This window comes from Erithacus rubecula (assembly GCF_903797595.1).
Source record: "Erithacus rubecula genome assembly, chromosome: 11".
Lineage (NCBI taxonomy): Eukaryota > Metazoa > Chordata > Aves > Passeriformes > Muscicapidae > Erithacus > Erithacus rubecula.
Window position 1 is genome coordinate 23,546,525 of NC_136663.1, and position 16,660 is coordinate 23,563,184.

Here is a 16,660-nt window from a genome sequence, read left to right on the forward strand (position 1 = left end):
CCTAAAATTCAATATACTTAACCTCCTATAATTAGACACACATTTTAAAGTCTTTGGAAGGTTTACATAAGCCTACTTTGCACAGCTCAGCTTACCAGTCTGAGGTCTCTAATGCCAGTATTGCAAAAACATAAGCATAGTTTTACTCATTAATGTTATTTAATATAATAAAAGTATTTGCCTGGCAAAGCACTAATGTTGAGATGTTTATATCATTAAAACTAAGTAATAAGAGAAAAAGCTAATTAGAAATTAGCTGAAATAAAGTTAGAAATTAATTTCAAGTTCTCTCTAAAATTCTATCTGTGTAAAAAAAAAAAACACAACCAAAATAAACTCCTTGGATGAAGAATGTCAGTATTTCATACGAAAACTCATGATCAGTTTCATTATTTCATTTTTTGCAAATTTCTTGTTAGTTGTTCATGAACATGGTCAGTGATCACTTTAAAACCTGTCTTAATCGCAGGAAAAAATTCTTCAACTCTGCTAGGAAGTGTCCTTCTCCTCTAAAGACACTTATCTCAATTTGTTTTCACCCTTAGAGAACGATTGCTGAACTCCACCCACTGTGGGAACTGCATCCACTGCAGGGTAGGAGGAAACCCTGCCCGTGATCTCCTTCAGCTCATTCCTCTGCCCTCCTGACTGTTGGTCTCTATATTTCAGCACATTTTTATTTACTCCTAATGCTACCACCAGATTTTCTGACCTTCCAATCTTCTTTTTTGATTACCACTCTCAAAAGCTGACCTTTCCCTTCAGCCATGGCTCACTGAATCATTTACATTCCTTGGTATCCAGACAATGCTCTTCAGCTGCCCAAGGGATGGGAAGCATTGCAAAACATTATTTAAAGGACTTTAACAGACAAGTTACCCCTACATCTTTTGAATTCTTGTTGGATAGCACAAGATGTAGGAAACCACCAAACAGAAAATGTCAGAATGATCACCTCCCCTCGCGGCTTTCCAATATTTCAATTAGTCCTTCCCTTCCCCACAACAGACAATAGATGATGTCAGCAGCACAAAAATCAACTTGCCAGCTCAAAGCTGCCTTGGGTATTTGACAACAAACTCCATCCCACCTCTAACTGCCATGTAAATACACCAAATAACCCAAAGACCCAAATCATTCCACCATTTCCATCTGGCCTTAAGCAACACTGTGAGGACCAGCACAAGTTGCCAACACATCTTGTAACCACACTAATGCATGGATCATTTCATATTTTGTTTGTACTAGATAAAAATATAGCAGAGTTTTCAAAAATGCCAAATAAAACACCTTTAAATTTCAGAAAGCATTAGTACATAAGGAAAAATACTTTTTTGTCAATAGAAGAAATAATTAGGGAGCTCCTACCATCATCACTATCAAATAATAGCTTTATCACCATTATGTCTACATTTTCCCCAAAAAAGTCCATTACACTGAGCAGATTGAATTAAAGCAAAAATAATTGGATGTGGTGGTGTGGTAAAAATAACAAATCAGGTATGAAGATATTTGATATGAATTACCACAGTTTACAAATCCATCCATTCATCAAGTTCAGCATGGTCTGTGAGCTCTAAGCTGTCTAAAGGAAAGAAATAAAATGTTTCTCCATCATTGCACCAACCACAGACTTCATTATTGGAAAAATACAGCATCTACCAAAAAAACTCAGACAAAATGTGTAATTCCTCATTACCAATCAGTATATTTTCCACAAGCTACTATGCTAATGGGATATTATTTGTTTTCCTACATCCAGTTACTTGTACTCATAAACTGCTGGCTGCAATTCTATTCTAACTGTAATTAGCAGTCAGCGAAAAATAATACTATACATTTTTCATGTTTGGATGCACATATTTGCAGTTATTTTCTGTGGTCATGAGGGTAAAATAAAGAGGTATTTCCATTGCAAAGCGTTACTTCGGACAGGTACAGCAGCAAGGAAATCTGTTTTATGTAGATATTTTGTATACAGTTCATTCCTGCTTTAATTCAATTGTATCATTACTATTTTCATCCTCTTTCAGATGTTTTTCAGAGTTGCAGTTGTTGAAACCACTTTAGTGCATCAACAAGAGTTAAAAATGTTCAAAGAAACAAGACTTAAAAACACTGCTCCATATCCTGGAGCCCAAACACCACAACACAGAGTTATAAAGTTCTTGTACTAGGTTATAATTACAGATTTCCAGCACAGACACCAGAATCTTTTAAAATTGCATTTGCATTTTCAATTAAAAAGGGAAGAGAAGCCATCTCGCCAATCTGAGCATGCTGAGGAGCTATTCTTGCTTTCAGGCACTTACTTAATACTTCCTTCCTCAAGGAAGCAGGTCAGTGTGTTTTGCAGCCTGTTTCTGCCCCAAGAGCTGACATCACAGAGGGAGAGAGAACCAGATTTGATCCTGAGAAACACAAGACTGCCAACCCACAGCAGCTCTGGGGATGAGTCATGGCCCCAACTGGCACATGTGTGGTGGCACTAGTGACTAACAATATCACATCTAGGAACTGAAACAAAGGCAAAAAGCCATCTGGATTGGGAGCAACAGCACCAGAGACATTTTAAACAACTTCCAGCTAAAGGAAAAAAACAACAATTCAAATAATAATAAAAAGCTATTTCAGGCTGTTAACCTCATTGCTATTCCTGCCCACTGCCACATCAACAACAACCTCACTTACAAAAGAAGGAAGTAATTAAACCAGCACTTAACCTTGGCTCCTCAAGTGCCTAATCAATGACTTAGAATTTCACAGGAGTAAAGCCCAAAACAAAATGCCTTTCTAAGGCACAGGCAGTACTGACAGACAGCACCCAAACCTTCCCATGTAAAGTGTAAGTTTTCTTTAAGCTTTAACCTGCAAATTCCAGATTCATATAGATGAATGCCCACACACTCACTCTCCTTATCAATTTGTATTTTAATATTCCAGTGGTTCTGCCAGAGCTGCTTATACTAATGGCAAGAAATGGAACACAGATGAGTAGAACACCTGCAGAAAAAGGAAATTTATCATTCATCTTTGCATTTATATATATATAATGTACACAAAGAAGCCCTAAAAAAATTGAGGATTTCTCAATTGGGTGTTGCTGATGTGGTTTTTAAAGGACTTGCCATCTCTAGGCAGACAAAAGAATTTGCTGTGGTGCTAACAGCCTCATTCCAGAAGCCAGGAGACCTTACAGCTATCCCCTCACCTCCCAGCAAAAGTACATCTCATCATGTAATCAAAGGCACAACTTGAAAGGAAAAACCAAAGAAATAAAAGGGCTACCAGAGGTAGGCTGCTTCTTCATTGATTTCTAAAATACTTCAAGGACAGACACAGTCAAAAGTAAGATGCACATTTTTTTATGTGAATTGCATCCCACTCATCTTTTACCCCTAACTAAAACAGAACTAAAATTGTAAGTCTTGGGTTAACAAAACCCAGGCATTCAGAACATACCCAGGAGCTCCAGGCTTATTCTTTAGACTAAAGGATCAGTAAGATTTCAGAAGCTGTGGTTACACGTTGAGGCTGTGCTCTCTTTCTAAACTATCCTATCCACCTATTTTTCTAAAGGCAGGCAAGACTATCTTGTGCCAAGCTCAAATCCACCCTGACTCCTCCAGGACATTGCTGAGAGCCCAGGACCACCCAGCTGCAAAGGCTTCCCACCACTGCAGCCAGAGCTGGTGAAATCAGTTTTACCTGTGCTGGGCAGTTGACTTGCACATGTACAGGAATTAAATCCAGGAGGTGCAAATATCTGACATCAGACAGCAGCAACCAAGGAGATACAAAGGATAAGCATGGGAGGGAGTTTGAAAGGTTATCCTGAAATTATGAGCTGCCCAAGAACGTGCTCACAGAGAGCCTGTCTGGAGCACTGCAAGGAATGAGACATGGAGCAACAATGCAAAGAACTCTCCTTTGAAAATAATTTATCATATCAGCAAAAGACTTGGACATTAAAAAGCACCAAATCCATTTGAATTGTCAACACTCAGCATTTATCAGCGTCAGATAAGTTCTTATAAAATCAGCTTTTTGAAGAATGCAGCAATTATGAAAACTCACACTGTCATTAAATCTTTTACTTCTGAACTCACCACAAATCCCCTATCACTTATCCTCTGAATCTGTTTTTCTGCTGTTAAAAGAACACCAACATAAAATCCAATGCAATGTTCAGTGTTTTATCTTGAGCTATAATCCAGAAGAATACTAATAAAAAACACAAGTAAAAGTAGCTGCAAACAAGGTGGTAATTATAAATGCACATATAATGCAGTGTCAGAGGAAAATTTTGATGTGCTGTTATCTCCCATAGCATTTATTCTCCTGAGAACAACTCTTTGGAAAAGTCTTTAAAAGAGCTATCTCACACCTGAAATTATGTCACCCATCCCTGAAACGTGGTCAGTTCTCTCACAATGGAATCAGTATGCTATCATCCCAAGCAGATGGCAAAAAGCTGGAGGGGAGGATGATTTATATATTAAAAGTAATTTTCCTTAAGAAGTAAGGTTCTTTACACCATCACTTCTAAACACAGGTGCATTTTAAGTGCACATAAATATCTACAGCTCAAGTTAAATCTAAAGCTGGATTAACTCTTTTCACTAAACCCATGAATATTTACATAAAGGACATATCAGAAGCTAACTTGTTTTGGATATGCAAAAACAGAGGGCACTCTGCTTATCCAGATTTTTGCTTTATGCAATAAGTTGCTACAACTGTTTAGCAGCACATCCAAGACAATCATCACTGTGATCAATACAGCTCTTTATCTACTGCTTGCTCTGCCATGTGGCAGTCAAGGGGCTAAAAAAACCAAAAGTCTTGCAGTAGTGAAAAGGGCCACCCTACCCAGACACACAAGAGCAGTGTTTGAACAGTATCTTACTGTCCAGAACAGACAGATGACAATCTAACCACAAGCATTTTCTAGGAAACAGCAGCAGCACATCACGTAGTCTGAGTAGGAGAAACACTAAGAATTTACACAATACAATTATTGTAATCGTTTTCCTAACCATGTAAACATCTAGTACTATAAAAAGACGAGCAAGATATAAATGAAATATTTGAGAAGAAACAAGGGAAAAGAACCTAGTAGAAAGATGGGGAAAGAGTCTGAATATATGCATTAGATCAGGGCCAGGTCACAGCTCTGTAGGGTTACATTCTCTTCTGTTCCTCCATCTGTACCAAATTCCTGGGAGCTGTTCTGGAGCCAGGACAGTGTCCGAGAGCTGCCTGGGACTGCCACAGCTGTGACAGGGGCACTTCGGGCACCAGCTCAACCCTCTCCCCTCACCATCCCTGTTCCATACCCATTCCATGCTCTCATCATCCCTGTTCCACACCCGTTCCATGCTCTCATCATCCCTGTCCCATCCCCTCATCGGTTCCATTCCGTGCCCTCATCGGTTCCATTCCAGCCCCTCATCATGCCTGTTCCATGCCCTCATCACCCTTGTTCCACTCCCTCATCACCCCTGTTCCCTCTCCTCATTGCTCCCATCCCACCCCATCCCCTCATCAGTCCCATTCCATCTCCTCATCATCCCTGTTCCATCCCATTCCATCCCTTCATGGCTCCCGTTTAATTCACCCACCCTCAGGGCGGCTCTCTCCCTTTCTCTCTTTCTCTCCCCCCCTCAGGGCAGCTCTCTCCCTTTCTCTCTCTCTCTCTCTTTCCCCCTCAGGGCAGGCACACAGTGTTAATCCCGGGGCACAAACATGTCCAGTCCCACGGGCCCGGGCCCGGGAGAGGCTCACGCTGCGAGCGGCCGCCCGCACGGAGCGGGCACGGCCTCACCCTACAGCGGCACAGGCGGCACTGGGGTTAACGAGGAGACACCATTACCACGCTGGGAGACACCTTCATCGAGTCCAACCTGTTCCCTAAGACCTCAACTAAGCCATGGCACCGAGTGCTGCATCCAGGCTTTATTAAACACATCCAGGGATGGTGACTCCACCACCTCCCCAGGCAGACCATTCCAGTACTTCATCACTCTTTCAGTAAAAAACTTTTTCCTAACATCCAGCCGATATTTCCCTTGGTGCAGCTTAAGACCGTGTCCTCTCCTTCAGCTGTCACCTGGAAAAGAGACCAACCCCCATCTGACTACAACCACCTTTCGGGCAGGCCTAGACAGGGAATTGCAGCCGAGGTTTGGTTAAAACTTTAATGTGACAGGAGCACACCTACTCCAAAGTGAGATGCTAAAAACTGTGTTTACTGTTCACTCTTCCTCAGTCACACAGGACCAGTAATGACCCTTTTAAAACCAGGTAACAAAATTGTGGTCTGTGTGCCACTGCAGACTGTGCCATGACAATTCTCATTTACCCTGAGGTGTACTTAAGGTTCTTGCCTTCTACAGCTGCACAGGTGAATTTCTATCCAAATCGCTTCCAAATCTTAAAATACAATCAACTCGATGATAAATACAAATGCCTAAATCAGCAGAGTGGAGATCTTTCCACTTCACGAATGTCATGGGTATCCATCCACAATAGCAAAGATTTTAAGAGCTCAAGACATGTACAAAGTAGACTGGAAAGTTACTGCTAAAGATCATGTGGCACTATAAATATTTCCCAGCAGTTTAGTTCAACTGCCACATGAGCTGGCCCTATGGAATGGAAAATTAAATGTCCGTTTAGTCAGGGTTCCTCCAGAAATCAGAATAAAAATATCACCATTTACTTTTCTAAAAATATCTGTAGAAAACATGAAAGGCCTTTTTCAAAGGCCTCCTTCCCTCGCAGGGCTCACACTGGCACCAAGAGTGGTCTTTCAGCCATCAAGCCTAGATTCTTTCATTCTCCTCATGAAAATACAGCTGATTTTTCACAAAGATTATTTCATTAGGGTTTTTTATCCCAGATCCCTGATTATTTTGCCTGTTATTCTCCTGTAGCTTTATTCCCTTGGTGTGCCCATAGCATTATGCACCAGGTTTTAAAAACTGAAGTTAGGATTTTAAACCCATTGTGAATGCAGTTTCCACTCAGATATTAATGCCTCTAAATAAAAGTGGCCCAGTTTTCAAGAAATGCTGAGCACCGGAATTTGCAATTGACTTACACAGGACTCAGAGATATGAAAAAAATGCAGACATGTTAACTGGTTACAAATTAAAATTTAATTTTAAAGTAACTTCATTTGAACAGATGGTTAGGTTTTAAGAAAATTGTCCTACAGTTCAATGAAAGTAGAATTTAAAAACTAGCTGTAAATGATATTGTCTTCAGAATTTTCTTCCTGGAAAACAAATCTAGATATAGAGAACAACACTACTAAAATGGTATTCCAGACTCAAAAGAACTTACAGGCTTGGCTTGAACAGTGAGGATAGAAGGAAAATTTTACTTGCTGTTACTTTATACTCAGGCAAATATATCTGCTGCTCCCTCTAAAGAATACTCATGATAAACAGAATAAGTGAATAAAACTTAAGTCCCAGGCTTCTGACAATTCACAGGCAGCACATAATTCATGATAAGCACAAAACCAGCTAATTCACAGCCATCCTCTGCTCCACCTTGAAATCACTGCTTACAGACATTAAAATACAAAGAAAGAGTTTCAGGCTATCCTTTTGAATGGTGCAAGTAAAGGGAGTTGCAGGGAGAAGAAAAACTCCTTTTTGAAGGTCTTCGGAGACAGTTATGGAAAGATCATGTTTAAAAATAAAAAAAAATTAAAAAGGCAAAACCCAAATGGCATCAGGAGGCCAGCATGAAATATCAGGGTATGTTGAGTTCCAAGAATAGACTATAAATATTGAAATGATGGCACAGCTCACTTGGATATTTTAAACAAACAAATAAGCTTAATAAAACAGGAGGGGGCACAAGGGAAGGAGGAGGACTGGACAGTCAGGCTGAATGGCAAAGGAGAAGGAGCTGAAGGAGAATCAAGATGTCATTTGAACCAGGTGAGTCAGGTGTTTCCCTAAAGCTGCAGCAGTGCTGGTGCCAGCACAGTGAGAAGCAAGAGGAGTGGCACAGTGACAGCTCCTCACAGCCTCAGGCTGCCTGGCCACTTGACAGCTCTCAAGATCATTTAAAAACATGTGGGCAAAACTACAGCCTAAAGGGCTGATTTTCTAACATTGCAAGCTATTATCAGAACTATACAATGTCTCTGTCCAGAATCTGAAAAGATGCATTAATAACCTGTGCTTTTATTGATTTATTGTACTAAGTAAACTGTAGGGGCCTTGTCCTCCCACTGCTAAACAAGAATTGTACCTGACTTCTCAACAGCCTGATAACAAAACTAGGAAATAATAAACCAGGATTAGTTCTGCTCTCTGGGATTTCCTTGCCTGTTCTACCACTCAAAATAATTTTTTATTCCACTGTAAATACAAAGGAAACATTCCACTTGTAAGACATTTAAATACATAAATAGTTAATATTTCCTCTCCTTTGGAATTGTACAAATGGACCTAGACCATCAAATCTCACCAGCAGCTGTTATATCTAGATAACACTCTACTATAAAAAACAGTTATAAGAAAACCTCAGTTTGTTTTTAAGTAGATACCTCCTCATACTGGGACTAAAAGATTCACATTTTAATTATTTCTAGTATTTTGATCAAAACCTCTAGGAAAGGGGATTATTCTCCAGCAGACAGAATGCATGCATCTGCAGAGGGAGGTGAACCAGTGAAATAATTAAAACCTGTTGAATATCAATGAGGAGCAAAATTTTGAACTACAAGGAGGGCACACAGACCAAAACACAGAAGCAGACTGTGCTTAAGTCTCCTACAGAGATGCCATGGATCCTGAAAAGTAGAAAGATACCCTTTAATGGAAAAATATAAATTTTCCATGCTTCATCAGGCCAGACATTGTTCCTGATAGGGTCTGTTTCTTACATAATCTAGTCTGGATTTTTGCAGTTACTTTTCTTCCAATGCTTCAATGCCCCCATCACACAGATTCAGAGGTGGCTGCTCACAGCTATTTGTTACAGAGACAGGACTGGTCAAGGACTCACAAAGCACTGAAGGAAATCCAACAACTCGACTCTAATGCAAATACTTAGAGGTATTTCACACATCTTTTTCATGAAACTTATTTATAAAGACAAGTTGAAATACAATGCCATTCAGTAGAAAAATACATTCCTAAAAACCCCTTTTTTCATTAAGTTAAAGGTAATAAAGCCAAAAGCAGCCTTGGCCATTCATCACATGGACCAAAAGAATTTAAGATTACGTAGGAATTACAGACAATTTAGCCTTGAAGGGGCCTCTGGGAGTCAGCTGGTCCCAAGCTCAGCTCCAACACTGAAGTTAAAGCATGTTGCTTAGGAGTCTGTACACTTGATTTTGCAAGCCTCCATGGATAGAGGCTCTACAGTGTCCTAGAAATGCAACTTTGGAGCCTTCATCATCCCTTCAGCAGGGCCTGACTGCTCCTGGGGTTACTTTTCCCCAGTATCTGCTTCCAAGACTTCACAAGAACTCCACCTGGCTTTTAAACTGTGAACAGAGATGCTATTCAGATGTTATTTTAATGGTCTTAGTACTTTAATTTAAAAATTCCCATTTCAAAACACCTTGTGATGCTCAAAAGACACACAAGTACACACAAATGTCCAAATAAAAACAAACAGGTGCACAACATTTCCCCAAAGAGGAAAAATCTGAATTAATTTTAAGTTGTAACAATGGAATTCTCTAAGTCTCTTAAAAACAAAAAAATAAAAGGGGGGGGGGGGGAGGGGAAGAAAGAAAGTTTACTGACAGCTGAAGACCAGAGCAAGTTTTTTGTCAGACATAAGCCTAAATACAATTATTTAAAATTACTAAAGCTGTCTCCAGTAGATGTTCTTAATTCTATTTGTTTGGGAAGTTCAATTGCAACTTCATTGTTTATGTTTTAGCAGCTTGATTACCAGAGTCAAGATTTAACTTGCCAAATTAATAGCAAATAGGTTGGTTTGTTTGTTTGCAGTGGGACATTGTGAACAGGTGCCTGTATTTCTACTGTGTAATCTAATAAGGCAATAAAAGACAAGTAACTCCACATAACACTGCTCCTGAAACCTTCAGGGGTCAGAATTCAGAATCAGGTGCCACAAGAATGTTGCACATGAGCCACTTGACATTTGGCCTAGATCAGGAACTGATGCAAATTTAAATGTGCTGACTAAAAATTGTAGCATTTCTTCCAAGTCCTTTAGAGAAAGGGAACTGATGCAATTCAATTTCTTTAAATCCACATTGGATTGAAAATTTTATAGTTTTTCTTTTCTTTTAAGGCAGGAAATAAATCAAACATATTATTCTGCCAGTTAGAAACCCTTTGTTAAAAACATTGAGTATGAAAAGCTTTTTTTTGTCCAGTTAGGTTCCTCAGACATTTTTCTACCCAAATTATGATACTCTCTACACATCCATGTTTAAAGAAAAAGCTAAGAGGAGTCATTTCCTCTTGCTAAAAGAGCAATATGCCAAAACATACTTCTTGTAAACTAAAATGACTTCTCATCCCTTTCAGTTCTAATGGCCAGATCTTTTTCATTTCCAGCCAGGCATTCAGGAGTATTTCCAGAGACTCCTGCAGAATTACATTCACACAACCACACAGCATGAGTAAAATGTATCAGACATAAGCAGTTTTTTCCCAGTTTCTGAGGAGAATATGTTTAAACAGCTGACAATCCAATGCAAAGTGGCAGAAAAATGATTGCATTTCTCAACTCAAGCACAAGAAGTATGCAGAAACTAAGAATTACACTATATCAGGATATAAATGTTTATTTATCTAGTAGCAAAAACTGTAATCCACAGTATCTGCATTAGGTAGAGAGGCTTCTTTTATGAGAAATGAGACATGTGTCACCCAGAATTCACAAAACCTGGGAATGAACTACAAATAGTGAAGGAAAGATGCATTTGACATTGATAAACTGAAAACCTAAGCAAGTTTGATGAATGATGGAACTGTGATATAGGACAAAGAATAGTGACAACAAAAATATTAAAGTGACTCAGAAGAGTCATGACTGGAGAATTACAGACAAAAAAAAAAAAAATAGTATTTTCAAATTCCCTGGAAAATACAAGCAGTGCTTTAACTTTTTCCAGTAAATAGGGGCTTATATGCAATCATATCTATACCAGACAACTTCCTGCTCAAAACCATAGCCAGCATACACAGCAGCCAAGAGAAAAACCTGAAACCCATCTCAATTTCACAAGATACAACTACTTCCAGGAGGGAAGATGGCCAGTGAGAATCCATGAATCCATTACCAGCTGATCAACTGAAATGAGTGAAGAATCACCCATTTGTATTTGTAATACAATGAAGTTAAATGCAATAAAATCCTAATAACCATGCTGACTTTACAAGCAAAAGATAACAGAAAACAACCCCAAAAAATCCCAACCCTGTAATACTTACTCCAGTGAACCTTTCTTGCTTCAGTTTGACTGTGTAGCACAGATACTTTTATTATACATTTTCTTCCTATTACTCTTGTTTTTTCAAAAGATTCCACAAGATGACCTCAATGTGATCTAAAAAAAGCAAAACACAACACATTGTAATTTACCAAATGAGAAAAATCAGCAAATTGTATTTGGTTTAAAAGCTGCACCAACTTTCTGTGCAGAAATACCTAAATAATCACTATATTTTACTGCCTTCAAATACTACAGCATCACATTCCCATTACACAATGTGATTAATCTAACAATTAATTGAATGTCAAATCCACAAACACCCTGCTACGAGAAAGGAAAAAAAAATGAAGTAACAATGTGAATACGCCATTTATTCTAATAAATCTTATGATCATGAATTAGTCAAAAACATTCTTAGCTGCTACAAATATTTTCAAGTGTTTGTGCACTCAATTTGAATCAGACCAGCAGATATCCATTGCAATTAAAGCCAAAAAACAAAGAAAAAAAAAAAAAAAAAGGGAGACAGAGTTGCCTTCATTATCTTAAGTACATTTTCTCTTTTTCCTCTGGGCTGCAAGCTGATTTTGGTGGAGGTTTTTTGCTTCTTTGGCGTTTTGGGGCTTTTTTAAGAGTGCAATATCATCTGTAGTTCTACTGTGGAGGAGCTGAGTTGACATAAGTGATCCCATATTCCTATTCATAGCTCAACATGTGAAAGGTTCAGAAGGTCTCTGACCAAACACCCTGCAGATGAACAGGGCAAGACATCAGCACAGAGCCAAGACACCCTCCATAGCTCTACCCTGCAAATCAAGCTCTCAACAAACAGAATACACAAAAACTACTCTGCAGTCCCCCTGAGCACAAGCAGTGCTGTCAGTTTGCCCTGATGTTATCTCCAGGTTTGTAGGCTAAGCCACAGAGCACAAGACATGTAACTACACTGCACTTCCCATAAACAATTGTTTTTCTAAACCACACCAAGTAGGTCCCACTGTGCTCGTGAGAACTCAGCACACTATGGTGTTGGGAGGGAGGGAGGGCTCAGGGCAGAATTTCTTTAAGAATTGGCATGTGGAGACCTCTGAAGCAACTCAGGCTCTTCAATGGCTTTGAGGGATAAATACTTACTGCTCCATGTAGTTAAGTCTAAAAAAAAGTTAAGTTACTCCTCCATGTACAATTTTTTGGTGTATAAAGGTGTTGTCCCAAAATGGAATATCACCTGGTCTGCAATAAACCAACCCACACACATTGAGTTATTTGATTTATTTACAGAGGCAAACACTTCTCATCATTAATGTCTAGGAGCCTACAGCAGGCAACACACACAAGAAGAAAATAAAAAAAAAAACAAAAACACCAAAAAACGAGAGAAAAATGGAAACAGTATTACATGATTTGGAAATTGCAAGGACAAAGCAACAGTGTCAATCTCACAGAATCAAGGCTGAACTACCAGCCTGGAGTTCATGTTTTACAGCCATATCAATATTTGTGCTTACAGAATCAGAAAAATTCCAATCAAAAGTGACTGGCCAGCAGGCAGAATCTTAGGAGGGGGTGTGAAATGCATCCTACTATAGCTAACAGGCATGAACAGAATTCCACCCAAGGAAGAAACCCTGCATGACCCATGGCCCCTCAAACAAGGGGCACAGTGTGTGACTCAGCCATACCCTGTGGCAGGAGCAGGATACTCTTTGACTAAAAGCTGGATATCCCAAATTTCTAGAGGTCAATGGCTAACTAGACACATGATGACGAATCAGATGGTGAGTGCCCAGAAATTACCCAGGGTCTATAAATTGCACAGCTTAAACAAGCCATTGCATTGTGAATAGCTCCTGTCTCAGTGCCTGTGCTCACCCTGGTCTCTTGCTTTGCGCTCCCTGTCCTGTTTCCTCTCTTTTCTCACAGCACTTTATATCCCTGCAGCTCACACAGCACATTGACAACAAGCTGGTCCTCTGCAACCAACTGTGGAGGATCAGCCAGCCCTTGAGACCTTAAAGCACTTCTAATGTACACAAAGGAAGCACCCATTGATACATCCAGGCATGAGAAACAAACCCTTCATACAGGATGAGGGTGTGAAGCTTTTTTTTTCCTCACCAACCAACCGTTCCCATTTTTCAGAGCAGCAGAGCAGGGCTTAAGAGAGGTGGTGTGGATGGGCTGCAGATCGCACCATGGGCAGGACACTTTCCACCTCCACACCACCAGAGGAGAATTTCCAAAGGCTGGTTACACCCAACCAACAGGGTACAAACTCTGCTGGCCTTTTACCAACCACAAACAGCCACCAAGGACTCCAACTATGTAACAAACATGCCAGCATCATCTCTGGGAGCTCCATCACGATCAGAAACACTTGAAGGAACTGCCTCCCAAACTGGCTCTCTGATGAGGACATCCCTTTTCCCCACTGCATCCCTCTGTGGAACATGGGGAAACAGAGCTGGCAGCTGGACATTACACACAGAGCCTCTCTTGTGGGTCTGCTGGGTGGGGCAGCCAAAAAACACCACCAAAGAACCTTGCACCCACACCCAGATGGCTTCTGACAGGACCCACCAGGGACCCAACAGAAATGCTTTTCCATTCCAGCTTGCAACTTGTGTGAGAAGGTGCATTTGGCAAAATAATCAGTCTCATGAATCTTCTAATTATATCCTCACTACATAGATAATGATTTTATGTAAATCATAACTTGTTTTTTCTAAAATATTAACAATCTTATGAGGCAATTCAGCAATCATTAAACTGTGTGGTGGCAGTCCAAATGCCTGCAACTATACAGTAAAGCTTTTTACAGTTCTTCATCTACACTCCCTATATCCAAATAAACACTTATAAATACAGGAACAAAACATTTCTATCACAAGAAAAGAAAGGAGGAAGAGCTATAAGAAACTTTTGCCTCAAACTCCTCTGCAGCATAATGTTCAAGATAAACAATTACAAGCCAAGGAAATAGGCCACTCACAAAGACAGAGAATAGAAAGTAGAAGAGGAAAAAAATAAAATAAAATCATTCATAAGCAACAATGTATGATGCCACATAGAAATTACTGAGCTAATTGTGACTCTATTGTCTTCTGCTCTATAATAATTTCGTCAGACAGGTTGCTGCCCTGTCAATTCTTCCAGAGTACACAAAAAAATCCATCTGTTGGAGAGGATGCTCCAGGCACACTTCAGGATAAAGAATTCTGAGTGGGTTGAATGACATCATATAGCAGCTTCTTGGGTATCTTCTCTGTAATTAAACTTCTTACTCTGGAAGAAAGCACTGAGGCAGACTTCAGGAGAGCACTAGCAGATGTTTAGGACAGTGATACACAGCTGGGTATTTTAGAGCTTTTGGTTCACAGCTTTGGTCACCTCAAAGCTGCCCTTGAGCATTTCATGCTCACAATAGTGGTGAAGATTGGGCAAGTGAATATCTCACTACATTAACTGTTGTAGCAATGAAGAAATTCACCATTTCACCGAGACAAAAAAAAAGTAAATACAAAGCATCAGTAAACCAAGCATCTTTTAAAAGTATTTTTAATTTTAAAAATACTCAAACACGTAAAGCAACCCAGTCTTAAATTCCAACAATAACAGACAAAATTCTTCACAAGCATTAACTGTCAGTAATTAATCCATCACAACTCAAGTCCAGGAACTAAAACAGTGAGCAAAAGAGAAGCAGCAGTGCACATCTGACTAAATGACAGCAACTTTCAGCTTCTCCACACTGCACACCTGAGTGCACAGGCTGAAAATGCAGGTTAAAGCCTAGATCTGAAAAAGTATTTTATCTATTACCTAGTGCTATGTGCCAGCTGATCCAGACAGCTGAGCTCTACACAAGCACTGTCCTAACAATGCAGTGCCCAGAGTTTCTTCAGCAGCACAAACCAGTTGTAACCTTTTAAAGGTGGCACTTAGTGCTGCAGTAACATCAAGAGACAAAATACCATCCTGACACAGGACAGCATTCTTCTTTGTGTTCTCCTTTCTCAGGTTTTGGTTCTTGGTCAGAAACCAGTAATATCCTTTAAAAAGCCTAAGATTTCTGAGAAATGTGAAACCCACCTATCTTGTACAAAATCTTTTAACCAAAACTGAACAGGAATAGAGCTACAAGTTCCCATTGCACAAGAACAGCCACAGAAAAAGAACAAAAAGACAGAGACAGAAATTGTAGAACACCAAATGAGTTCAAAACAGACATCCATGTCAGAACTGTAAGTCAGTTTACATCCTTCCTTATTCCTGAAGATGGGCAAAACAGAGACCACTTAGCATTTTCCAGTATTATTCTTTAAGTTAAACAGATAACAGTTAAGAACATGATTTGAAGCTGGATTCAGTTATACCCTCATGAAGAAGAACTCAATACCATAATTACATTTTTCCAGTGGGTGGCTGAGGGCAAGAGCCCTGTCTCCCACAATGAATCACAGTGTGAGGAAGCCTTGTTCACTCTTCCCAGAGCACTGCCTCACCTCTGAAATCCCCTGCAGTGCCCAACAGGCCTGGTTAGAACACACTTGTTCTCACACAAGCACAGACTAACACACTTTACAATGAATCATTTTTTGGTTGCACATGCTGCTGAGCACCCTTTTGGTTTAGACCTGCAAGACAATATCAAAACAATCTTGCAAATTGTCACCAAGTCTTTATTTTGAACACAGTGGTTTTCTAGCAAGGCGTCAGTTACTGACATTTGAATTTATCTGGGAAGAGGGGGGAGTGTGTCCCTCCTCACAGTGATGTATCCTGCCTGATGGTGCTCAAGGTCCAGCAACCCAGTAACCCTCCTACTAATTCAATCTTAGAACTCAAGCTGATTGGAATTGTGAGGCAAATAATTTTTTGCCTTGTTTTTCTAATGTTATTTCATTATGTTGATGGTTTTCATTATTATTATTGTCTATTGGTTTTTACAAATTATTATTAACAATTTTTATATAGTAGTCTGTAATCACTTTTAACTGCTTTTGATATAGTACAATTTGTCAGCTTTTTATGGCCAATGTCCTGACCTCTGTATAGTTTGTATGTTTTAGATAAACATATTTCATAGTTTAGGCTTTTGCAAAATATTAAAATGGATGATATGCGTTAACTTTTCCAATGTGCAAGAAATCCTCACTGACACATGAAGTGTGGGGCCCAAAGGCTTGAGCTGAGCCAGCCTGACCC

General features: G+C 39.6%; 1 protein-coding gene across 4 annotated transcripts in view; it reads right to left on the reverse strand.

Moving 5' to 3' along the window:
- Positions 1-16,660, reverse strand: part of PIK3CB (phosphatidylinositol-4,5-bisphosphate 3-kinase catalytic subunit beta) — an 85,471-nt gene that overhangs the window by 36,200 nt on the left and 32,611 nt on the right. For 3 of the 4 annotated variants that reach the window (XM_079315405.1, XM_079315404.1, XM_079315403.1), the window contains one exon: positions 11,451-11,566. The exons of the other annotated variant lie outside the window; for it this stretch is intronic. The gene's annotated coding sequence lies outside the window, so the exon portion shown is untranslated. The remainder of the gene's footprint in view (positions 1-11,450; positions 11,567-16,660) is intronic. 4 annotated transcript variants of the gene reach the window in all.